Source organism: Oryzias latipes, chromosome 21 (genome assembly GCF_053564925.1).
Source record: "Oryzias latipes strain Hd-rR chromosome 21, Olatipes_Hd-rR_3.1".
NCBI lineage: Eukaryota > Metazoa > Chordata > Actinopteri > Beloniformes > Adrianichthyidae > Oryzias > Oryzias latipes.
In genome coordinates, this window is record NC_136257.1 from 14,765,825 (window position 1) to 14,793,613 (window position 27,789).

The window sequence follows — 27,789 nt, forward strand, 5'->3', positions numbered from 1 at the left end:
AGTGATGATGATGATGCATCAGGAACGGAAGATAACACATTAAAACTGTTGACTAAATGGTTAATTTAGTGATTTGCCTATGTGGAAGCAGTCAGGGTGATGGTCGAAGGTCACGGGTTCTCATGTGGGAAAGGCCTAGGCACACATCTGTTTCATCGTTTCCACAGGAGCGGAAAGTTCAAAGCGGAGCTGGAACCCATTTGTCAAATTTATGGATCTGCATTGCGGCTGCTGAGTTAACAGCAGCAGTTGGGGCTCTAACAGTTTCCCTCCTGAGTCCTTAAAAACTCTCATCTGCCACTTTAACCGGTGCTGGCCAGGTGCTGAAGCTTCAATGTTTGGATAGATGAGCTGATTTCAGAGAGCTGTCAGATATTCTAAAGTCGCTGTTCTGCATTCCTTTACAACACCTGTTCCTGAAAAAAATCAGCGGAAACAGGGATGTAGGTTTAAAGTGTTGAGAAAAAGAAATAAAGAAACTGCTGCAGGTTTGTTTTTTAAACTAAGATTCACCAGTTGATGGAAGAGTTTATCATTTCTTCAAACTTCTTTCCCTTTTGGATGATCTGACCGGTGGAGCATCCATGGAGCTTTAAATAGAGCTTTTTTTGTTTTTTTAAATCTCACCTGAGTCAAAATGCAGGTTTTTTTTAAATTTCGTTGTGATTCTTCTAAAGTTCATCAGCTTCTCCAGATCGTGCTCTGGTGTTTATACCTCACAAGAGCAGAGAGACCCCACACGGTTCATGAAAACTTAACACCAGAGATGTTTTCAAGGTTTTAAAGGCTTGTATGTACTTTTAACAAAAAATAACCTTTCTTTTTTGTAGTTAGCTTTGGTTAAAAAATCAAGCAATCCAAAGGGCTTTAATTTAAACATGACAAAGAGGCCCAATCAGCTTTAAAATACTGCTTTTCTTTCAGTTCTATTATGTTTCTTTTTAAAATGACATGTATTCATTTTTTAAATGTGAATTAAAAAGAATTGCAATCATAACAAATCACAACCACCAAAAAAAGAACTAAAGAAATGAGAGTAAGCAGTTTTAACCCTGTCATGCCCTTTGTCACTCGCTTGTTATGTATCACTAAATACCCATTCCTATGAAAATTGTGATTTTTTTTTTGGTAACATTTGTGGCATTTTTCTGATGATGGAGGACGTAGAAGACAGAAAATCAAGATTGAAATTGCATTTCTGAGTATTCCTTTATTCAAATCATTGTGAATCCGCAGTAGAAGAAAATAATGCAGTATAAGAAATAAGCTTTTTTTGGTGTAGAAAAAATGCTGTTCAGGCCAAAAGCTTCCTGCTCCGCTCCATTCTGATGACAGGACAAGGACGAATGGATGTAGACAAATGGATCCATGTACGTCTTTATTTTCCTCTTCTAAGCTGAAATCTGGATCAAAACTGTACGGCTGGATAGCTCCAGTATTGCTTGTCGTTTTTGTTGCACCGTTAATGTTAAGTTGAGGGTGTGGGGAATTGGAGGATAGCAGGACAGGACGTAAACAGAGAGCTCGGTTATGGTTGACAGGACAGGGGGTTGTTCCTTTTTTTAATGAACTACTGACGCTCTAGAGAAACTATGTCCTAGAAAATGACAATTTTTTTATTTAGCATAAAAGACCACTAGGAACATTTTTACAGTATATCCAAAGATGATCGGAGTGGAACTTTATATATGTAATTTAGCATCACCTTGAACAGAAAAAAACCTTAAAGACATTTTTTTTGTTTAGTTGGAAATAAAGTCAGGTACGATGTAGTACTAGGGCCATTATAAAAATAAAAAAACAAATACATTTACAAGAAAAAAGTTGTAATTTTATGACAATATACCTGTAAATAAATGTATGAGAAAAAAGTGGTAATTTTGAAAGAGTAAAGTCCTAAAATTCTCAGAATAAAGTTGTAATTTTACAAGGAAAAGCCATGCTTTTTCAAAAACATACGCTAGTTGGTGGTGTAAGCCTTTATCCACATTACGTGCCAACTAAAGCCATTTAGTGCCAAAGTAACTGCTTATAATCCTCTGAAACATGATGTTGGTTTCTTTTTCACATATTGTTTATATTTTCTTAGTAAACAGCTTATTCTCTCAAAGTGTCTTTTTTTAATTGTTTTTTTTTTCCTAACTTGTCCTGTCCAACAGGAAGCAGATCAGAGCTGAAAGTTTCTTGTGTTGGACATATTTTACAGTTACAATAGGGGTTTATGGATCTTCAGGCAAACAGAGTGCATATTTGTGATAAACCCCTTTTGTGTTTGAGGCTAAGCTTTATTTCTAATGATTAGATTAATATGCATTCCTTGTTGACCGGATGGAAGAAAAAAAAGGAGAGAGAGAGTGTGGGGCGGCCATGGTGCAGCGGTAGGGCGGTCGACCCATGATCGTATGATTGCAGGTTCGATTCCCGCCTTGTATGCCCATGAGTCGAAATGTCCTTGGGCAAGACACTGAACCCCACAGAACAGAGAGCATGCAGAGTCAGAGCCCCCGCCAGTGCAGTCCCACCCCAAGGCGCTCCGGTCCCATATCCAATGCCCCTACCACTCGAGACTTACGCCATCACCCATACGAGAGGCACGCCCCCGCCCGGGAGTCCTGAGGCCCCAGTCAACCCCACCCCCAGAACCAGGCCGGGACAATGCATTGTCAGTCCGCAATGCACACCTGTGTAACCTGCCAGCCCCACCAAGGACAAACACCACCTGACTGGGAAGGCAGACACCGGCGACCAGCAGAGGCCCCAGACAGGGCCAGGGGATGGTGAGCCAGAGGACCAGGCTCTAGCTGCTGTGAACAATGATGCAAAAATTGGGGTGACCTGGTGTGCCCAGAAAAGGGGCCCGTACCGGCTTCTCTGGGAATACGGTCCACCCAGCTCAGGTGTTGTGGACTTCCTCACCGCATGGAAAAGAGGTGCATGGTCAGGGGCACAGAAACCCCTGGGATGCCACAAATTCAGAGATGCAATTAAAATTTGACAGACCAGGGCCATGTAGACCCTTCCATTCTTCAAGCCATTGGAGAATGGATGCAGGGCTCTACATCAGAGTGTTTGTATATGCTGGTGTTGAGTCTGTAGTGTGAGCAATTAAAATTGGTGGTTGCTTCCACCAATGATCCCCGTGTGTCTAAAGTGAAAACAGCCTGATGGGGGGGGGGGGTATGTTTATTTTTATTTATTTATTTCTTCTCATATTTGTGTTTATGAAATTATAACTTTATTATTGTAACATATTTAAATTTTTTTTACTCAGAATTCTTTGAGTTTCTGTAAATTTACAACTTTTCTTATAATTTTACAACTTTATTCTGATATATTTATTAACGTGTTTAATTGTACGGTGATCTTATACTCTTTTGTAGTCAGGCATAAAGGGATTAAAATTTTAACCCTATAGAACCCAATCGGTCAAATTTGGCCACAGCTTTTTTTCTTTCATTTTATTTGTATTTTTTCTTATTCTTTGGTCGCAGTTAACTGCCGACACCCCCAACCACTTAACAAACAAAATCAAGAAGAAAATTTATCTTGGGTTCTCCAGGGTTACATGTATAGCTTCTTTCAAAGTGATCCCAATGTCCAACTGTAGCTCTTTGTTATAAAACTGTTGCACAATCTGACCGCTGCACTCACGTCAGTTGACCTAAATTAAAATTACTCAAGTATTTTCTTAAAATAAATTATCATTAAAATCTCTGTCTCTATGGAACTGACTCTGGGTTCAGAAAAGAGAATCTAAAAATACCAAGTTGAACCGACTGGTTTTAGTTCTGAAAGGCCTGTGCAGAGCTTATGGTTCTGAAGCACCTCTGTGTTTTGGAATAAATGAGGAAAAAAAAATCTACAATCATTTAAACTCAAAACAACCAAGCAGACTTTTAAGCTTTTGCGTGTCAAAATGCATAATCTATAAACAAACACCACCTTTTTTCAGCTGGTTTTGATAAAGGTATTAAGAGGAATGTAAACATCTGATTTAATCAGTGCTGAGGTGTTTAGAACCCCCATGTCCTCTCACGTCAACAAAATAAGCTTTTTCTGCTTTTTCCTACAACAAACAGGACGTGAGACCTTTAACTTGTAGTGAATCGAATCGGATTGAATTGTATTTTAATTTAAAACATATAGCCATCAAAATGCTATTTACAGGACCGCTGACATTCATCAGCCTGAAAGGAACCAAGAAACCAAACCAAAACCAAAAAAAAAAAAAAAGAGTTGATGATAAATGGTAAATACTTGTATAGCACCTTTCTTCCTACAAGGACAAAGCGCTTTACAGTCACAGACCCATTCACCCAGTCACACACACATTCACTCACACATTCACACACTGATGGCAGCTCCGCTGCCAAACACAGGCGCCTGCCTACCACCAGAGGCAAGGTGGGGTTCAGTGTCTTGCCCAAGGACACTTCGACTCATGGGCGTGCAAGGCGGGAATCGAACCTGCAATCTTATGATCATGGGTCGACCGCCCTACCGCTGCACCACGGCCGCCCTACAAAACCCTCCTTATCAGGAATGAATCTCAGACTAAACCATTCAGTCATCCAGGAGGTCGGTGAAGAACATTACTCCACTGAGGTGGGATCACCTCAAGGTCATGAAGGGTAGCAGCTGGATGACCTTTAAAACAGGCAGAACCGTAAATTAATGAGTGTAAATCTAAAGCAACAGATACACTGCACATGTGACGCATGTTCAAGAACATGACCATGGTGTTCACACAGGACAAGCAGGGAGGGGCTTCTTCTTTTCCTACTGTTTACCAGCGCATGTCCGCCACCTCCATTTGTAAGAGACTTGGTGCAAAATGTTGAAGCCATGAAAATCTGGTGAATCTTGGTCCAGGCTTTTTCTTTCACAGCTCTATTCTGACATATGAAAGACTTGGTGTCATAGAATTTCAGCCAGACACAAACCACAATTTTTAATTTCTCCTAAGTGTTTAAAAGGTTTTCATTTCCATTAATTAAAAGGCACACCATTCATTCATCACTACCAAATCCAAGACTCTGATTGGTCAAAATTCGACCTGGTTTAACTTGCAACAACCGTTCAATGGCCATGGATTTTGTACGAAGAGCTCGAAAACAATAGTAAAAACTTGCGTAGTGATGCACGAACATGAAAGTTTTAAACGTGGAAGTCTGTAAAAACACTAACGTGCGTTTACATAGACTTTTATTAGAAGTGGCTGCTTGAATGCGTGTCGTAGAGGGCAGTGTGAACGTAGATGAAGAGTCCATTTCTGAATACCCAAAAAACACAAAGCTAGCGTTGGTGAGTTAATGTCTGGACTTCAATAAGATTGAAATCCTTTCTATTAGAGACATGTCTTCCTGTTAAACTTCCTATGTGGCCAAATGTACAAATTAATCATAGTGGGTCTGCCGGGAGCTGGTTTAGCTCGTGCTGGTTTGCGGCACCTTCCGTCCATGAAACCAGCGTTCAAATCCCGGCTGCTCCCTAGTCCCTTTCTCTGCTTCTGTGCCAGTCCCAAGCCCGGCTGAATTGAGAGGGATGCGTCAGGAAGGGGCATCCGGCGTAAAACATTGCCAAGTTACCCATGCGACTCTTCCTCAAAAAGAGAGGTTTTTTTTCGCTGTGGTGACCCCTGATGGGAAAAGCCAAAAGAGAAAGAAGAAGATTCATAGTGGATCTGCATTCTGTCACAGCCAGCAGTTATCACAATGCCTAATGCCAGAGTTAAAAGAACTAGTTATCAGGTTTGAGGGGGTAAATACTTCTCACAAAAAGCCAGAGAGGTTTGGGCATCTCCCCCCTTTTATGTTCATTCAGTTTGTTAGATTTAGGAAAAATGGTTGAATCCATTTCAGATCCTGGATGCCTTTCTATATTATGAATCTTTAACTTCCTGAAAATGCACAGACCTGCATAAATGTCACTGCATGCACTCCATAAAAATGAATTTTTCATTGGGACCGCAATTTATCATCTAAAAGAAATATCAATGTTTAAAATCAAAGCCCTTCAACACGAGAAGTTAAATGTGAAAGTTGATTTAAGTGACGGTCTAAAATAGAAGCAAAAGAGTGAAGACTGAAAAAAAAAATTACTTTGAGGAAATCAGTAAATGATGCGTCTCTGAGAAACACTGTGGTTTTTCAACAAAAACAGCTCTGTCACATTAGGACTTTTGCGTTACCATGGTAACAACACATTGAAACCATTTGTCCTTTTTTTCCGCTTCGCAGTGCAGAAAAAAAAAGATAGTTTCTCGCTCGTCTGTTTCATAGTTAACACCCACTTATGCTCACACAAAATCCCCAAATCCAAGGTAAGTTGATTTGCTTCAGAAATTCCTCCTAAACCCCCTCAGACTTCTGGATGGCTTCAAAAAGATCCCCTTCACTGTTCTGCTTTAAAGTTATACTTTTCTTTACACTGACTGAAATACTCAAATACCTTTCCTTTAGAATTTCTATTATTACACAAACCATTTTTATTCTTTATGCTTTTTAAACCAGCTTCACAGCCGAAAGTTTCATTTAAAATATCCAAGCATGAATTAAAATGATTCAAATCTTCTAATAGAAATGCAGGATCTCAGCCAAAAGACACAGATTTTAAAGAAATAAAAAACAAACAATGAATGTATCAGACATAACGATGTTGGTGCAGTTAAACAGGTATTAACTGTTCAGTTTAGTTAGCTTTTCAAGTTTTTTTATTTATTTTATTTACCAGTGTGTAAGTCGAACATACATGTTTAAGGACTGGGAATCTATTTTGTCCTTTTACAACCACGGTGGCTTGACTTTTTCGGTAAAATGACAGCTGTTCAGGTGAAAGAGCACAATGTACAAAGTGGTTTGCAATCTTTTTCAACATTCAGCGTCAGGTGGACGGGCTCTGTGTATGTTATGCATATACTGAGATCACTGGACTGGTGCTCTATATCAGATGATTTTTTTATGCTAAAAAATAAACACCTAGATAACAATAATGATTATGCAAAAAGTTATTAACCCCTTTAGAATCAAAGTTATTTCATGTTTGACAACGTTTTCAAAGTTTGGATTGTCAGTTTCTCCAGATCTTGTTGGATTGTCTCGGATGACACACCTCTATATTAAGAGGTGCAGAGCCTCTTTCTTAGTCCACCTTTGTAGCTTGTTGTACAACAGTTGGCAATTTATATGACTGATTTTTTTTATAGCTCCTATTATCATAGGTTTAAACTAAAAAAGTAACGCAAAACAGAAACCTTAAGTTTATCAAGTAAATGGCCAAAAATGCAGCAACCTTTAACCCTTTAACACTGTTGACATTCTTTCGACTACGATAACTCTTCAACCGTTTACGGAATTAACGTAATTCCAGCGGAATCTGAAGCAGAGATAGGCAGTCTTGCGCTAATATGTACGGAACCCTCCAGGTGCTAGTGGTTAAAAAGAAAAAAAACAGCAGGGGAGGGGGCTTTGTTACGGTGTGCAAGCAACGGTGGAAGCTTCAGGCCGCAGTCCGTCCGCCTGTTCTGCGCTAACGGGACTCAGAAGAACTGTGTCTCTCTGGAGATTTGTATCTCGGAGCCGACTTTTGAATGAACCGTCCTGAGCAACCATGCAAACAGTCATGTGAAGTTGTGTCACCAGTCGTGTCCAGACAAAATAAAGGCTGATGTTATTCCAGTGTAAGCTCATCCACGGCTAAATGTTGTTAGCACGAATAAACCTAATCCTAACCCTTCTTCCGGGTCAGTTCGGCAAAGTATGAAGCACAGGCGAACATGCACTTAATAACAATCATAACAATAATAAAAGCCTGTTAGAAGATCATTTCTCTCTTTGCTTTCTTTAAACGGGACTCCCAATTTCAATACAGCCAATCAAATAGTGTAACGTCATCATTAGTCGCAGGCCGTGTTCGTGGCTCGATGACGTGTAAGATAGTGATTGGTCTGGATAAATTACGGTACGTCCATAGAAGAAGAAATTGGAAATTCGTAAATTAAACAAACAAAGCTGATAATCTAAGGTGTTGACGCAATTAGTGTCAATCAGCAGATTGTGTCAAGGGGAAAAGCGTCTCTTAATATTGACTTAAATCCATTGTTCTCCAAGTCCGAATAAGCTGATTCATGTTGATCGCTTAAACAATCAAGGAGTTGCAGTTTGTCAAAGAGCGTGTTACTGGCAACATTTCCAGTGTTAAAGGGTTAAATTATCTTCACATTTTGACAGCTACCTTGAAGGATCACTGCAGAAATTCTCCTGCCACCAACTTTGTCCGCAGTATACATTATTAGCCAAATCTCCAAAAAAACATGGAGAGGTGGTATGCTTGTTTAAAATATTTCTTATTGTTTTGGAGACTTTGTTGTGGTGTCACCAGCTGCAGGTAAAAAAAAAAAAAAATCATACAGAGCAGATGACCATCTGGTCAGGCTGTTCTTTTACACCTGAATGGGGAGGAGTCTAAACAGGCAGACAACCTGTGGCAGACCCAGGATGACCTGATGGACTTCTAACTTTAGCTGGGCCTCAGCAGTATTTGTGTTTACCAAGACAACTTCCATGGGAGTTCTGGTCCTCTGTTATTAGGTTGCTTTGACCTGCAGGGAAGAAGGTCAAAGAATGATTAGCCGAAATTCCTAACACAGTATTTTGAAAAGTAAAGTAAAACTGTTGATTTACTTAAAGTAAATTTGGTCAAAGTTTAAAAACAAAAACTGTTGGAATGCCACAACTTACATTAAATCAGGAGTCTTTGCAGTTTTAGTAAATTACATTTCAAATATCTGGAACTGACACCTTAAGGAACTGAAAAATATTGTGAATATTGCATGTTGATGATGCACATGTGGTTTTACTAATATTTGAACAGAATTATTTATGCTGAAGTGGAAGTTTTCTGCCAAAAAAGGGTTGAATTTTCTTTATGGTGAAGCAGAGTCCATTAAACTGTGACATGTTTAAAGAGCGTTACATCAAAGATCCTCCATCTCTGTTGTAAACTGGCTCACTCAGAGCGCCAATCACAGCTGGCTTGAAAACTCAAGAACAAAAAAGTATTTGGAGGACTGATGGTTTGTGCCAGCAGTTATTTATCCAACCTTAAAGGCCCGTACACACCGGGACGAATATTCGCCAGGCGTTATTCGCCAGCGTTTTTCGCCACGTCTTTTGTGTTCACACCCAGGCGATTTTCGCTGACGATGAGTGGAGTGAACATGCAATTTCATTCCCTGACATTAGATGGCGCTTAATGTAAAAAAGAAATACTCCTGTACACAAGGTGGCGCTGCGCAACTTTACGCTTCTTAAAGTCGCTTTTCACTCAGAAGAAGAGAGCAAGTATTTACACGCTTGTCAGAATCATACAAAGAAAACATGAATATTTCAAGCACCAGTAGCTCCAACTGGGAGCCAGTTTAGCTCGTGCTGGTTTGCGGCGCCTTCCGTCCGTGAAACCCAGGTTCAACTCCAGGCTGCTCCCTATTCCCTTCTCTACCTCTGCCGGTTCCAAGCCCAGTTAGAGAAGGTTGCGTCAGGAAGGGCATCCGGCGTAAAACATTGCCAAATTTACCATGCGACTTGTTCGCTGTGGCGACCCCTTATGGGAGGAGCCAAAAGTGGAAGAAGAGTAGCTCCAACTGGTGCTTGGTTCGGGGATGTTTTAGAATGTCCGTCATTATTGCTTCGCGGCTGTGTAGACGCTACTTGGCGTCTATCTTCTTCGCTGGTATGTGTGCTCAGCAAGGCAGTTTTGTGTTTGAGCGCCCTCAAGTTGTGTTTTACTGTAACTTCAGAAGCTCCAGACACGTGAGCAAAAGCGCCGTTCTCATTGGTCGAGTAGATTTCGACGCGACGCGTCGAAAAAAAAAAACGAACCCGAGGCGGTTTTTTTTTTTGACGCTTTAACGCCTGGCGTTTTTTCGCGTTGGTGTGCACACTCTCATTGGGGCCCTTTGTTTAGTCACGAGGCGTTAAACGTCGGCGAAAATCGCCGGTGAAATTCGTCCCGGTGTGAACAGGCCTTAAGGCTGACTGTGAAACCACTCTCCTGCAAACCAACAGCAGTTTTGAAACTCAAACTACACAATAACTACAACATTGTGTGCAGCAAACTTAAAAACAAACCCTCTCCTGTTGTGTTGGTTCAGTATCTGCAGAGCTTCTCATTTGGCCCATTTGTCAGTCTAAATCACACCAAAGCCTTAATTTAAAGACCCTCCAACAGTCACATGAACACATTGATCTACACGGGTGACCTAAAAATGCCTCTGAACAAATGTGACTTTCATTGAATGCTGATATTGGGTCAAAGCTTTGCAGAAACAAGGTCTGACTTCTGTCAACCTTCTGTGAAGGAAAAGAAAAAGAAAACAACAAATTAAGGTGTGTCACTCTATTTTATAGGTGACCTAATAATTTCCTGACCTGATTCTCTCCTCTGCGAGGACAACTTCTTCTATGTATCTTTTAACAGCCAAAATAAACACACATCTTCAACAGTGAGATTGGTTCATAAATTCTTTTAACTAAAATATGAAACTGTGTTTTACTGTTTTAACAGAGCAATGCGAAGCAAAAGAAGGACTGGACAATATCAATAAACAGTATTTCATACTGGATTGTAGGGCACATTAAGTCAAACAAAACAGTCAGATAATGTGGAATGACTACAGTACTCACAATCCCTAGAGGGGTGAAGATGGAGGTGATTGGTCAGAGGAGTTGATGGAATTAGTATGAAACTGTGTTGTTATTCATGTTCACCTCTTTTATCTGTAATAAGCAGCCTTGCAGAGAGTATAGTCAAACTTTACTGACCATAAATCTCAACATTGTTCAGTTTTAAAAAATATATCTTCACTTTTGCACTTCAAGTATTATTGGTATTATTTAATACTGGTTTTAACTGGTCCACATGACCCCAAAGTCATTGCAAATCTCAACCAGAATTTAGGAATTTGCCACAAGTTGGCACAGATCTCATGTTGATGTTTTATTTTTTTATAACTGGGGATCAAGAGCCACCATCTCATATACAGTGTCTTAACTTGAAATATTCTGGATATCTAAACACTTTTTGGTGTTGTACGAACAAAAAACGTCCATCCATCATCATCATCAGCTTGGTTTAGGTCATGGAGGCCAATATTTCAAAAAAGAGTACGTCTTCCAGGGCGTTCCTTGGTCTTCCAGTTGGACCTGACTTTAATGGTAAATGGCTTGGACTTGTATAGTGCTTTTTTAAAACTTTCCTTGAAGGCCTGAAGCGCTTTGCAGTCACAGTCACATTCACAGATTGATGGCGGGTTTGCTGCCAAATGCTGGCGCCAACTTTCCACCAGAGGCAAGGTGGGGTTCAGTGTCTTGCCCACGGAGACTTCGACAAGTGTCCTTGGGCACAAGCGGGCAAGGCAGGAATTGAACATGCAATCATGCAACCACCCTATCCCTTCACCACAGCCTCCCCAGTACAAAACTAGCATTCTTGAGCATCCTCTTGTTGGAAGACAGAACCTCACTGACATCAAAGATTTTAGGAGCTTAGAACTCAATCCATGCCAAAGTCTATTTAATGCCAAAGTGCAGATTTTCTGTTTACTGTGATCCTTCCAGTACTATTCCCAAACAACAAAGGTCTGGCCTGCCAGCAGGGGAGCCCCACCCCACATTCCCTTGACCTGAGAATGATATTGTTGTCTTGTGTCTTCTGTGAGAGAGAACATCGTCTTTTCAATTGTTGGTTCTTATGTTCCTACAAAAAGATAATTTAGAGAATATGAGACTATCCAGATAAATATGTTCCCAACACGACAACAAAGGAGCCTGAAAGGTCCATAACCAAAGTTGAGCATCTGCTGGAAATGTTGGCTAATAAGAGGAGCTACTCGACAAAATAAAGAAAAACTCAGATCCTCCAAAATTTGCTGTGTTCTTAATTCTTACAAATTTAAAATACTGGAAAAAAATGTTGCGACAAAATGAACATCAAAACTGCGATGTTGATGAAGACAAAGTGTAATGTGATTCAAAGCGGGCAAAATAGGTCAATACAGATAAATACTGGAGTTCATGCTAACAGTCAAACTCTGATTGCGTTATTAGCATGGCATGGAGCAAAGTTGTGCTTTAGCCCCAACAATCGGCTCCTGAAAATTTCAAACATTCAGTGTCAGTAGAAGGGTTTTAACCAGAGTGATGTGGTGCTACATCAAAAATGCTTTTGGAGTCTGAAACATTTGTCAAAGATGCAGCTAATAATATGACTTTTAACTTTTAAGATGTAAACCGTGAACTTTAGCTTCTGTTTGATTTATTTTTGCACCTACATAAAGCCAGGGGAATTTCACAGTAAAAATCAAGAGTTAAGTTAAGAAGTTAAGCCTACTTGCTGATAACAGATGACCACAGTGACCCATACTGACCCCAAACAGTAGTATTTGAGCAAAACAGCTTTTCATACGGCTAATTCTAAAGACATTCGGTGTCTTTTGTCTTTTGTGTGTGCTTAGCTCCCTGCTATTGTGTCAGTGTCCACATTTCCGAACTCAGCTCCTTTCATTCCTTCTTCCCCCTCCTCATTCTCCGCCCTTTTTTTGTTTCTCCTTCGGCTCTCCAATTATCTCCTTAAAGCGGGAACAGAGTTGTCTGCTGTTGCAAAACAAACTGCTGATTACAAAGCAGAGAGTCTTAGTCCTGCTTCAGTCACCGCAGAAATTATAAGATAATAAGGCGACGCAGAGATGGATGTCAACCTCAAAAGCCAGCTCAGTTTCCACAGACTTTATTTGTCTCTGTGAATGCCAGAGGCGCCTATAAAAAACACTTTAATCCTGCACATTAAATATTTTAGTGTGCATTTTCTTGCATTGCTTTGTTTTTGTCGTTTGAGATGTACTGGGAAAACCTCACAGAAACAGATGGAGGGGTTGGGTGCTAGTGTACAGATGAACCGGTCCATAGCAAATTTTAAAATAGGTAAACAGACCTCTTTGGTTACGTGCAACATGCTGAGACTTAAGCTGTGTAGGAGGTTTATCTGAAAAAGCTTCTGTCCCTGGAGGATCATCTCCTTTTCGCCCCCCTCAGCTGTTTCTGTGTGTTCAGAGGGTTGATAAGCTCTTCATTGTTCAGATGTCCCTTCCATATATAGGTCATGGTCTTATTGTTCTGACTCCTGATCTCTCCGCGTGTACTGACTGTGTGGCTACATGTCATCATTTTCTAAACAATACACAACGGCATCACAAGACCCCGTTAATCTGAAGGGATGAGGCGGCTGTCACTCAGTAACCACTTCAACTGTTTCTGATAAACCAAGAACATGACACCATTGTTGAAATCCAAATCTTTGACGTCTTTGTAAAGTAAATTTGTAATGCTCTGACAACACAGTATTAAAAAAAAAAAAAAAAAAAACAGCAATTACTAATTCACGTATAATTGCTTACTTTGTCTGCATTTGTAGCAGCCACTTACCTGAGCTAGCGTTTACAAAATATTATCTAAAAAAAAAGTCTAGTGTGGTTTTCATTTTTTCATCAATTTAGGAGGAGCAGCAACAATAAGCTAATACATCTTTTAATTCTTGATAATAATATATAAAAATATATTTTCATAAACAGTATTTAGATCTGCATTCATACAAGTGAAACACCTTGACTTTGAACCTGGGAAACTGTGTTTTCTTACCATTAACTGAATGTGGGGACTGGACTGAGTGTCCCATCCCTCCTGGCATTCCAAACAGGAAGTAACTGCTGGGTCCAAGAAGTCAAAATCCCATAAAGAAACTAACAACTATTAGTCAGTTGTTCCTTTTGTCAAAATAACCATTCTTGCTCTGATACCCTTTTCAATATTTTCTTGATTATCCTCATTTTTGTTCATAATGTTTTTTATTTATACCAAGTTTTTCAAGTTACAAACGAACCCATCAGATGCCTCAATAAAAGCATGTGGTGCCCGCTGACCCCCCTGTTCAACTTTCGAAACATATGATATCACTTTTGGTGATGGGTGTGGACTTCCAACAAGCTCACTCGTGATTGGCAAGAGTGGTTTCTATAGGAACTTTGACTCACACCGACTCGAACCAATCACTGCTTACTACTGTCATTTGGCTTAGATGAAGTCATTTTCTACTGATGACGCCACACTCGCTCAGTCCAGTTCTCTTAGTCAGTGGGTCTTACCTGAGACCTCTTAGTAGCTTTGGACCAACTGTTCAGACACACAGACATTGAGTCGATTGGAAGCATTTTATTTTCTAAATTACCAGTGTGTATTCAAACATCATGGAGAAGGATTTACAAGATTTCCACCTCTACCTCTGGTCACATTCCTCCACTCATGTCACAGAGTGTCTTTCACCTGTTTAAGAGTCCCAAACCAACACATCCTTTAAAATCTCACTCTGATCATCTTTTGGTCTATTTAAAAAACTTTCCCAGTGGTCTTTTAATTATGATTACACTGTTTTAGGGTAAATTCCCAAAAACGTGTGTTCTAGGAAATAGTTTCTACAGGACAGCAAGAGTTTATTAGCAATTCATCTCCCCACTGCCCATCATCTATCTGTTCATGCGGTCTCCCTCTAGCTTACAGCCCCTCACACCCCCAAGCTAACATTAGCATTGCAACACTATTGATGAGCAGTATTGGAGCTACCCAGTCATGCGGTTTTGATCCAGATGTCAGTTCAGACAAGGAAAACAAAGATGTACATGGATCTATTTGTCTATAATTGTGCTATCCAAGGCATGTTTACATTGGGAGTGGGGTCATCTGGAACCCACAAGATAGCATAAGGGCTATGTGGATGCATCAGAATGGAGTGGAGCAGGGAGCTTGTGGCCTTCTGACTATAGTAGCTGCGTCCCTACAGGTTTTTTCCAACTGCATTTTTTCATCTGCTCCCAATCCATTATGATTTGCATAAAGAAATACTGAGAAACATGTTTAATTTTCTTTATAGGCTATGTCCTCCATCATGAGAAAAATGCCACAAGAAACACCAAAAACCAAATTTTCATTCGAGCATGTCTTTAACTTATCCACATCAGCTTAGGCTCCACATCAAAACAGTCATATTTTTGAGTCATGGTTCAGCCCCTTGTCATGTCTGATTTCAGTTGTCAGTCCTCCAACACAGTCAGTTAAAGGAATTGAGGGTGTTTAAAATAAACAAACTCCCTCTACTGTACCAACTTTCATTGTGCTGCAGTCTGAAGTGTACAGTGGTATTATAGAACATTCATCCAGATATTGTTAGAACACAGCAGTGGCTTTTGTTCTAAATCATACTGTATGTTTCATGTGAGACCTAAGACAAGTGGTGAGTGAGTAACTGGTAGTTTGCCCAAAGTCTACTGTATTGTGTATTGCTTTTATTCCCTCAGGGCTGTGATGGGCTCTGCTGCAGCCTGATGAATGTGTCGCCATGCTGCTGCAGTTTAGTCTGAGAGCAGAAACATGCCTCTATATGGAAACAAGGCCTTTAGGGACATACAGCCTCCGCCAGACACTATTGTTAGCAGTCCAGACCATTCATCTTGGCACCAGGATTTTTTCCTCTCTAGCATCCCTCATACACATAGGACAGAGGAATTATTTCCTTTCTACTTCATGTTTAGTAAAAGTAATGATGAATAATGTATGTTATCGGTTGATAAAAGAGGCTTGTCACAATGTGCATAATCTAGAAGCTGTTTGTGTGTGAAAAAAACCCAAAAGCATTTCTCTTTAGGATACAGATCAACAGCCTGCATTAATTAAAACCAATTTTTATGTGAATACAACTACAACTGGGGAATTTAACACAGCATGAAAAATTGACGTTATTTTTATTTTACCCATTTCCCTTTTTATCCTATTTAAAGGGGGTAGACCCTGTATGGTTGCTGCAAGTTTTTGGGTTGTCAAAGCCCGTAGAAGGTTGTAGACAGGTGCAGCCACATCTTGCAGTAAAGACACAAACCAATAAAAACAATATTTTTGGTGTTTTTAACATGTTCTTGTTGCACTTTTCTCATGTTGGAATACTATAAAAAGGAAATTCAAGCTTTAAATTAAATTTTAGTATTTCTTTATTCAAATCATTGTAAATCAGGAGCAGACGAAAAAATGTTTATTGGAAAAAGCTAGTAACAGTGACATAGGTGCTACAATAGGCAGGCCACAAGCTTCCTGCTCTTCTTTATTGCGATGCATCTACTTGAATAGCGAAATTGATATCATCATTCATTAGAATTGACTGACTGGGTGAGTTAGATATGGCATTACACAATCTGCTGAATTTGGGGTGGTTGAAAAATTGAAAAATCTGCACTTCCAGTGGGTCCAGAGACTACCCAGACTAAATTGAATGGATTCTTGTTTTGTATTGGATAATGAATTAGCCATCTCAGCTTTGAGGTGGTGTCTTTGATAAAGACTTCACAGAAGGGTCTGGGTTATCTGGAAGTCAGAGTGGGCAGATGAAAGGTTGATAAAATGGAGCAGAGGGGAAGGATTTCCCTTATTTGCTTGCTCTCCAGAGCCCTAAAGGCCTTCCTCTTTTCAGGGGGAATCTTCTTTCATATGGAGTTGCAGCAGACTTTTTGTTGCCTCAGTTTTTTTTTGGCACTCTCTCTCATCTTCCTTACCATCTCTCCTGTTATTTTTGCAACACTGCAGCTTCATAGACTCTCATACTGTCTGTTTCTGGTTGTTCTGTTGCTTATAATACTGACACCAACTCCTCACTGTTTTCTATCTGTGCTTAAAATCTGCCATGGTTATAAATAGAGCTGTTGGATTGTCTCATGGAGTGTTGTGTCAGAGCACCTTGATTTAATGAATAGTAAAGTAATTCTTGACCGACTAAAGACATTGAAGGTAGTGTACAGGAAAACCTTCCCTTTTATTTGCACCAAATGAGGTGCAACCTTTCCATTTTTCTTTCAGTAAAAAGTCACAGAAAATTTTTCATCAAAATAAGTTGTATTTTACCACAATGGGTTGACATGCATGCTTTTGCAATGTGAAACTGGAACCACAATTAAGACTGAAATGTAAAACACGTGACATTTTGAAAAATGAATACAAGGGGATATTCTCTTACTGACTTCTCTTCAATCTCCACTGTAATTTCCAAAACAAAGCTTTAGCAGGAATTGGAGTCTGTGTTAGAATCAGCACTTTTACTTCAAAGTTCGGCGGAATTTTCTCCTTTGATGTTTGGAGTTATGATAGATTCTGTCTAGTCTTGTTTTGTCAATTCACTTCTATTTCTACTTTAACAGTCCCAGGCTTATGCCAGAAGTCAGTCTCCAAATAACTCAGTTGTTTCTGTTTGCTTTTCAGCCTCAGTGTGCACAGGTCCATTGTTGAAGGCCAGATTTCCACTAGTGGGTTTGTTCAGCACTAGGGTTCTGGTATGTTTCACTTGAGTTTAAATGCAGACAGACTTTAATGTGGAGCAAAATATGTACTTAGTGTATCAACAGAACCAGTTAAAAAAACAGCACACCGCACTAGCCTGAATGAGACTCAGGAAGTTTTCAGACTGGACACATTTCATCCCCCTAAAGTGAACCAGAGTTTGTTTTCCCCGATAGTCCGGATCAAATTTGCAGTCTGAATGCACCCAAGCGGACTCTGGTCTGGGACCAAGAGCTGGGATCCATCTTTCGAGGTGGTCTCGGTTCTGAGCTCCAGTTCACTCTGAGATTCTGCCTGGCTCCATGTTTGGAGTGGAACAACTGCAACAAAAACGGCCACCATTACAGAATGTAAAGAGTAACAGGGCAACAATATGGAACAACAACTCATTAAAATGTGGTCAGATACGGTGAGGCTCTTGGATGCCTGGATCAGCCGGATTGCTGCGCTGTCTGCCCCTAGCTCTGGGGTGTAGGGTGCCGGGCCTCCTGCCTTTGCTGGAGCATTCAGTGTGATCAAGGTACACTCTAAGAGGTACACATTCATTCAACCCACCCGCTTATTCACCTTCGCACAGATACGGGCATGGGTATTATTATTATTATTATTTTTTTCTACACCCCTCTTCATGAATATCAGTAATGCGAATATTGTGGGTACCTGTGCAGTAATCTTGGGAGATAAATATTCAATCATTGATGCATGATTATACTTCTAACCTGTAAATAGTTGTGTGCAGACTATTTTTTTTTGTTTTGTTTGTTTTGTTGCTGTGTGAACTAAATTATGTAATTTCATGTACTTACGACACTTTTATGTTTTAACTTTGTGATATCGACTACCCCCTACTCCAGAGGTGGGCACTGAGGGCCGCAGTCCTGCATGTTTTCCAGCATACCCTGCTCTGGCATGTTCTGATTGGCTGGACACACCTGAACCAGGTAATCAGCCATCAGTAGGGCAAGAGTATCTGGAAATCATGCAGACACACCGGCCCTCGAGGCCTGGAATTGCCCACCCCTGCACTACTCTATCCCCTTATCCCCCATCTCTGACATCCCACTCTGTTTCTTTCTCTCCTCTTTAGTTTCTTTTTTCCGTCCGGTCCAACAAGGAATGCATACAAATATAATTTGAATAAATAAAGCTTAGCCTCAAATACATATGGGGTTTATGCAATGCAAAAAATACACTCAGTCTGCCCGAAGATCCATAAACCCCAATTATAACAATGAAATCCGTCCAATACAAGAGGCACTCAGCTCTGATCTGCTTGCTCAGCTGTTGGACAGGACAAGTTAAAAAAAATGTGGTCTGATTAATGCAGTCTCATTAACACAACTTTTAACATGATACACATTGCTTTCAATGCTGTTTTCCGACAATCTTAATGTAATAAACACTATTCAGCTGACAATCTTAGCTGTCTCCTTGCCAGTAATCGCCTTACAGCATGCCTCAGGCAGACCAAAGCAGCAAAAGTTAAAAGTGTAGTTCCTGACGTTGATACAGAAGTTCAAAATTGGTCAGTGAAATATAAAGTTTGAAACAGTGAACTACTCCAACAATGATTGCAAAATGCAGGACTTCCATTATTCTTTCTCTCGTTGCTTTGCTCCAACCTTGTAATTCCTGGGTAACAGCTGAAGAGATCTTATTCATATGCTTTTGTTTACAAACTTTGGTTCGAAACAGAAATGTCCGGTTGAAAGCAGTCTGAATATAGACCAAACAGAAGGCTCAGGGCTCGATCCAGATCACATTAAACAGACTCGGTACGGACCAATAGACGTTTCTAGTAAGAATACACCCTAATAAATCACAGAAAATTGGAAGACATCTGGTGGTTAAATGTGGCGAGGAAGAGCAAATTAGACCAAATGAAGATATGAAAAGAGTTTTCACTATCCACCCATTCAAACTGAGTCCTTAGTACTATCCTTGTGTACAACCTTAGGACCTACTAACAGGGCACCAGTCATGCCAAAGCACAGCTCTTTTGGTAGCAGTGTTTGCTCTAGTGCCATTATGGGCAGAGGTTTCTGACCAGCCCTCCAGAGGTGTGCCACAACACCATTTCCTGGACTTGAACTCAAGGTAGTGGTGCAGTTCGCTTGACCTGTGATGGAGGTAATAGAGAATGCTGTGACTTCAACTGTCATATTGTGGCCCCTCCATAACAGTTAATTTGTACGCTAATGTGGATGGAATGTTCTAGCTTTAATTGCGTAGCATAAAGGGCAAAAAAAAAAAAAAAAAAACAGAAGACTGAAGGTTTCCATTGTTAATTTATGACTGGGAACAAACAACTATCAGCTGCCAGACTAGGACTCCCACTCCTTGAGCTAAATGAGACTGAAGATGACTGAGTAAGATTCTTTTGATTGGAGTGAAGCTGGAATCAGTCAGTCATTCTAGTTTTAGCTACACCAATCTGCTGCTTCTTAAAGCCAAAGCTTCTAAAACACCACAATCCTGTACATCAGCTTTAATATTAGCAACATTCACTTGAATTGTTTTTTATTTATTTTCAGACATTAAATAAAAATCTTACTAAACCCTTAGAGGCAGCCTGTTTGGTGAGTTTATGGCCTGCTTTTTTGGCACACCTGGTTTCTCAAAAGGTTTTGCAGGTGTTGGCCTGACAACAGGAAGTTTGTTGCACTTATTGCCGCTCTTTAACTTTACAAAGCCTGAAAAAGCTTTGTTCTCCAGCCAAGATGAAGAAGCTCAGCCAAAGAAGGTTTCCGGGTCCATGACTGAAAGCTGAACTAAGCATCTAAATGTCAAGAAATATAAACTTTCCTGTTGAGCCCTTTAGAAGCCTTACAGAACTGGACCCAAATGTCCATCAGATACTGTGTAAGAACTTTAAAGAGAATGACCCAAATGACCCCAAGATGCAGTTCAAGTGTCACTAACAAACAACAAATTTATTTGTTTTCTTTTTTAATGAGTATCTGTTTTTGGCTCAATTCCGGCTTCAGCTCTTTCATTTTTACACTCAAGCTTATTAAACTGTGTAATCCCACATTGGAACACAGCCTTTTCTCGGGAGGACTTCTCCCTTGTCAACTCACTGAACTACTTCTTCATGCCTAAAATATCCCTCAAAAAGTGAAGTGGTTCTTTGTCAGAGTTTCCTATGTTTGCCGTGGTGACATGTGATTTTTGAATGCCTCTTAGAGCAATGATCTAAATCCTGACTCCTTTGAGGGGAGAAAGCCTTCACAGAGCCGTTCTTGTCTAAAATTTGCTACAACTGTGGATGAAAAACTGGAGAATTACCATAAACAAGTTTCTTTAGGTTATTTGTTCTCTCTTTAATAGAAAAAATTACAAATTTAAGAAAAATTAAAGCTGTGAACAGCATTGTATGGCCTCCTCGCCCAACTTCATGCACAAACCCCACCCCCCCCACCCCACCTGCCCACCTCTATGCACCGCCGCCCTTGCCACCCGGGTCTAGGCACCACCCCCGTCTCACCACCCACCTTTGACCCAAACCCACTTGCTAAGCAGCCACTATGCACATACCACTCCCCCTTCTCTTTCTGTAATTTGTTCTCTAATTGAGCTCCATGTGGCTAAAAGTGCTAGCATTGCGATCAGCATCGTCAATTGACTCAGAAAAACACATTGCTTAAGATGCTATGCTAATTATGTTTACTATGCTAGTTTATGCTAATGTGGCTAAAGGTGCTGGCCTTGCAATCAGCAATATCAACTCATTTAGAAAAACACATTGCTTGAAATTATCATGCTGGTAAGAGCTGCATGTGATAGAAAAGTCAAAATGGCGGCTTTTCTGTTGATTTTATCTCCACAGCAACAATTTTGTGTTTTGGTCGTCTGCGGAACAAATTGACGTCAGTTTCAGATGAATTGGAAAAGGTAAACTTTTGGATGTCTGAAGCAACAGAAGTTTTTTGATAACCACGACCAAAATTCCTTAAATGTATTTGAATATGTTTAGTTCCAGCCATGGATGCATGCATTCAAATTTCGAAGTATTCCATTGAGAAACATGCAAGTTCTAAGAGTGCGCCATTTTGCGAGCTTGCCACGCGCATGCCGTTCAAAATCCACAACTACTAACTGCAACATTTTTTCCACAGTAGCTTGCCACTGATAACCGAGAAGTTGCAAGACGATCAATAAAAATGCCAATGACGAGTTTTCGTTAGTATCTGGCACTAAAGGGGCTTTTTAAATGAAAATTCAAAATGGCAGCTAGTGGCATGTGCATGAAATTCAGTGAAAATCGCTCGGAAAATAATGTCTTTTTCCCATAATGTGGAAAAACGTGAAAATCGCATCCTGGGGGGATGTCGTTCACTTTGCCGAAAATTCATTTTTGCCGGGTCCTATGTGTGTATAAATTTGGGGGACTTTTCGCGCATGTGGCGAGGTTTAGATTTTCGCTCAAAGACGCAGAAATCTTTCCAACTGCGAAAACAATATGGTCCTTGCAGTCAGTGACTGCTGCTGCAGGCCATGATAAAATGCCCGAAAAACATTCTAAATATAAAATAAATCTGTAGTGAGAACTTTATTTCACTCAGATGAATTATATTCATCGTCTTGTCTTTGAGTGTTATTCATGGAAAATCTGGTATTTACTTGTAAAGTGTGAGAATGTGAATACATTTTCTTGTATAGAGGCTGCAGAAAGCAGAAAAACAAACTTCTTGGAGGAAGTTGAGAATGTTGTGAGTTTTCTGATGGTGAGAGATTTTTGTGGAAGACTCGGGCCTGTTAACCATGGGGGAAGGGTGGGGTTGGAGGTCAAAGTACAGGGAGGCTCAGCTTGGCAAAGTAAACATACTTTTACTGCAAACTGAAGGCAAGTAGTGGTTCTGTTTCAGTCTTTAGAGGAGCATTGAACATTAACTGTTAAGAGTTTTAGCAGATTGTGAGCTCATTAAAAAACACTCAGATGAAAGTTGTTATTTTGGTGAATTTAATATGTTTTATATTAAAATGAAAAATATCCGGTATTTAAATCGCCGTGAATCAGGAGCAGACGAAAAAATGTTTTTGAAAAAGAGCTTATTTGTGACGTAGAAAATACGACGAGGGGCCATAAGCCCCCTGCTCCAAGCTCTAAGCATCAGGGAGGAAGCGGGGGTGGGGTTAGTCTGCTCCAACAGTCCTGCCCACAACTTAGAGGACTATTTCCAATGACCTACCACTCTGCACAAACTATGACCTATAAATGGACACAGGTTTTTTGATTTTCCTGAAAATGGCATAATCATAATTAAAAGACCATTGGGAACGGTTTGAAATTAGATCAAAAGATGACTGGAGTGATTCTTTAAGGGATAAAGACACTGTTGAAACTCTTTTAGTGATGAGACTGATTGGTGAGTTGGTCTAACACAGTTGTTCTCAAACTTTTCTCCTGTTCCCTCCTTTGGAGGAGGAAAAATGTTCAATTAGTGCGTTCTCTTCAAAAAGGCTGTCCTCTTGTGAAAGTGGCATCATGTCAGCAGTGGTTAACCTAATAAACCCAGCCTACGCTGTCACATTAATTGCACCTTATTGTACTCAAAACTCATCTTGTGTTATTATGTAACAAACAGAGTTTAATTTTATAAAAAGTGACATAAATTAAGCTCTTTTGCTCCCAATGTTATTGAACCACATGAAAGCTAAAACCAACAGAAAGGCTTAGTAACAGAGAAGCTGCTTCTCATGTGGGGATGAACAAAATTGCTAGTTAGCTTTTAAAACGTTTACACAAAGTTTTGCAAATTAGATCTGGCACCGAATAAGCTTCATTAAAATGAGGTAAATTGAAAACAAACAAAAAGACCTTTCACAGAAATGTCATGTGACAGCCTTTCACAGAACATTTAAAGTCCTGGTCCAAAAGTGGCTGGAGCCAATCCAGCTATTGTAGGGTAAAGGTGGGGTTCAGCCTAGACAGGTCGCTAGTCCATCAGAGGGCAAAACAGTCACATGCACAACAGCGTAGATTCACCATTTGACTTGCAATGCATATTTTTAGACAGTAGGAAGAAGCCACAGTTTCCAGACAAAATCTACTCATTCATGGGGTGACCATGCAAACCCCTCACAGAACAGATCAGGGCCTTCTTGCTGTGAGGCAAGAGTGCTAACCACTATACCACCATTCCAATCACTTGAAAACTCACAGAAAGCAAAACAACAAAAGCTTAAACTCCACTTTGGCTATTACAATCAGGTCAGTATCAAGTCAGTTCAATTCAGGTGAATTTTTTATAGACACAAAAGTGGTTCTTCTTTAAATGAAAGTGTACTTAAGTGAAAAAAACTTTAAATTATTAGAATAATTCTAACCTAGCTAACAGTTGAACAGATCAGTGGATCTCAACTGTATTTCTGCTGGAGTGATAAATTATATGGATAAAGTATATGGATGTTCAAAGAAAATGTGGTTAAAAGAAAATTGTTTATTTGATCGAAATATTTTTTCAAACAAAAACACTTTACACTTTAACCCTTTGCTTTTTAGCATCTCTAAATTCCATCAAGCCTCAAAGCCAACTGTAGTTGCTTGGAGCTCTTTATTTTTTTGTAGGCAATCAAAAGTAGTTACACAGTAGTGGGAAAGAAAGGAAAACCCTGCCTTTGTACAAGTGTGACAAATTGATTTGCTTGAGGCCGAAGCAAAGACATGTTTATGATGTCTGCAGGAGACACGCTGGTCAGCTGCTGACATGTGGAGACAACTTTGTTTGCTCTCACCGTGAGTCATCTGTTTAAACCTGTGGCTAAAGTTTGAATAAGCAGCAGACTGGGCTGCTTTCCAAATGTGGCAAAATCCCGTCACCAGTTACAGTCAAGGTCTGCATCATTTTAAGAATGAAGACCCACCCCAATGAAAGTTGTGTTTTTGGTCTTTTTTAACATGTTCTTTTGACATTGCTCTAATGATGGAGGACATATATTGAAGATATTAAGCTTAAAATTGCATTTCTGAGTATTAATTTATTCAAATCATGGTGAATCGGAAGCAGAAAGGCTGGTTGAAAAAGAGTTTATTTGAGATGTAAGAAATACACTAGGCAGGGCCTCAAGCTATCTGCTCGGCTGCATTCGCATCCATCGACTTGAATAAAAATAGATTCAAGCACGACTTTATTTTTCCTTGTCTGAGCTTGCATCTGGTTCTTAACTGAAGGACTGGGTAGCTCCAATATTGTTTGCCATTTTTGTTGCACCGGTAATGTTAGATTGGGGTTGTAAGCTAGCGGGTTAGAGTGAATATAGATGGATGACAGGAAGTAGCTGCAGGCTTACTACGTGCCACAACTCAGAGGTGAATTTCTAAGGAACTCCTGCCACTCTGCAGAAACTTTGCCTAGAAAACTATACTGGTTTTTGATTTTGACTAAAACGCCATAATTATCATTTAAAGACCACAGGAAAAACTTCTACAATATATTAAAAAAATATGACCAGAGTGGGTCTTTAATGTTGGTTTTTGAACTTATGAACAGTTTTATTCTAAACATCATTTATTGACCTTTGCCTCATCTCACTTCGCAGTTCAGTTGTTAAAGTTTATTACCATGATGGAGACACTCTTAGATCCTTTCAGTGTCACTCTAACTATGAAGCTCTGAAATCCAGTTTGTTTATTGTCACTGTTAGACTAACAGAAATCAGACAATTAAACGTACTGTAAGCATAGCAGGCTTTCACAAAGACTCTGGTTTAGAGTCTCAATTTTGGATTTTCAGCTGTATGTTCAGTAAAATCACTGAACACTGAACCATGGGCATTTGCCAAGGGCGTTTCCTGGCTTAGGCATATTGGGGGCTGAGCGCACACACTGAAAAAAGACTAGGGACATTTACAAAGTGAAAAAAAACTTTTTATTAAGGTTTCTTGAGCATTATGGCCCCTTGTTTAAAGACAAATCCTACAGTGTGTGCTTCAAAATGTATTTGTTTTCAAACTTAAACATGACAATGTTTAACATCTCAAACATCTGTATTAATTTTAAGGAAGACAAAATGATCAAATTTGATATTACAGACAATTACTACATTTTTCACTTTTTTTCCCTTACAACCTCAAACTTTACAATGTGCAGACAAACAAACAAACAAACACAGTGTAAACCATACCTGCACAGGATAGCAGATGGTGAAAATCCGCCCAACAGGCGGCCCAATGTCAGTCACCCAGACCAGGGCTGGCAGGACAACCACAGGGGCCCTCAGCATCAAAGAGCAGGAGGGAACAGGAGCACAGAGAATGCAAGCTCCAGCCCAGCCAAAAGAACAGCCCTCCTGCCACACAATGGTGCCCAGCCCAGGACCTGATCCACCAGAGGGCCTCCCCAGCCCTAGACTAGAAGCCCACCACCACCCAGGAGTTCTGAGCATCCCCCCACCCCAACCCCAGGTACAAACCAGGGACCCCAAGGGAGACACGCATCACGCCCCAGGCAGCCACCCACCTGACTTGTGGAAAGTCCAATAGAGAATAGGCTGAGGCCACTCCCCCCCAACCAAGAGAAGAGTACATCGTACCTAGATTATTATAGCAAAAGACCAAAATGCTTGTGTTAGACATTTGAATGAGAACAGCTTACATGACACAAACAATGATGAGGAGAATTTCCAGGTGCAGCTAGGGGCCGGAGGGTTTGGGCATCTGTTATGGGGTTGCTGTAACGGTCTGTTGTGGTGAAGAGAGAGCTGAGACAGAAAGCAAAGCTCTCAATTTATGGTCCATCTTCATTCCAAGACTCATCTATGGTATTGAGCTCTGGGTCATGACCAAAAGAATGAAGTCCCACATACAAGTGGCCAAAACGAGCTTCCTTCGTGAGAGATTAGGTGAGAAGCTTGGTCACCTGCAGAGAGGTTGGAGTAGAGCCCTACGACCCGGTCCTGGATGAGCGGAGGAACATGGATGGATGTTAAGTGGCCAAGACAGTCAGGAGGAGAATGGGGAGGAAATTGCCTTTTTGACACTGTCAAACAGAATACGTCTGGAATGAAAATAATCAAAAAGCTATGAATTTTAACATACTTGATTGGTATTGGCTCTGAAGAAAGTGGGGACTTTCACACATTGTTCTTCAGATTGAAGACTTTAAATGATAAGTGATGTGCAAAGGGAAGTAATCAGCAACCCAGCACACTTGTAAAGGTGGTAGATATTCTTAACTGAAGTTGCAAAAAAAGCTTAATTAGGAGATCGCAATGACATAATTTCACTAAAGTTAAAACAGTAAACACCTACATTTTAGTTGGGCAATTATGTTTTTCAGATGTATCAATAGGAAATCTGAAATTGCAGACAAAAATCTACATGTTTATGTGATCAGTTTTGGCTTCGGTCTGGATCTGCATTTCATTCATTTTGTCTACGTCTTTGTCTTCATGCTGATAGTATTGGCTGTTGCCATGGAAATGTCTTGCATGTAAAAAGAGACAAGCTACATCAAGCTGTTCAGACAAGTGACACTGAGCTTCACACTTAGCCGGTGGGATCAAGAAGCCATTATCACCTCTCAGTGGGAAGGTGGATGTTCTGTAGGAGGAAAGGATTATTCCATGCTGTGTTTCCCCTGAAGGCTCATTTTTTCCTCTGTTATGGCCTTTGTCATAAACTGAAGTGAAGAGTATGCAGAGCCTTCAGCTGTCAAGCTGCAAGCAGTGGGGGAATGTATGTAGTCAGATATAAAAGTCTTTACCCATCAACAGGACTCCTGTTCTCACCCTTCCTGTATTTTTAAATGAAGGTTTCTTCCATGTGTTTCCTTGCTTTTCCAACATAATCCCTGATTTAAGACTTTCCCACAATACTTTAGGCTAATGTCCCTCTTTTATTCTCACCATGGTGGATTAGAGCATTTTAACATTTATCCCTTAAGTGAGTGTGTTTCCTTAGTCTATTTGATGTTTTAATACAAGAATACAGTATTGTTCCAAATGATTTTGGACCAAATAGCATACCCTTCACCCCTTTCACCATATGCCGCAAATTTGCAACGTATTTAAGGACCATTTAAAGACACGTGTTTTTTTCCTTCCCATTTAAACTAAATCTTTTTTATATATACAGGGGATTGAAAATACATTTAGACATGAAGGGGTTACATATAAACCAGTCTCTTTAAAATGTTGTCAAGTTAAAACACTTAACTTGTTCTTTTTTGATATGCTTAAAGCTTAGCATGAGAAGAGTCACAGTTTTGCATCAGCATACAAAATGCAAACTCCTACTTTGTTCCCCTCATTTGAATATGTAGTTTTGTTTTGCTAACTCAAGTAGGAGTAAAGCAATGCAACCTGAAGTTTTTTTTTAATATCAGATAAACATGGTTGTGATGAAACAAACTCAATAAATAAGA

At 40.0% G+C, this 27,789-nt stretch overlaps 1 protein-coding gene across 5 annotated transcripts in view; it reads left to right on the forward strand.

The window, feature by feature from the left end:
• LOC110017416 (uncharacterized) overlaps positions 1 to 27,789 on the forward strand; it is a 154,675-nt gene that overhangs the window by 17,350 nt on the left and 109,536 nt on the right. The window lies entirely within an intron of this gene.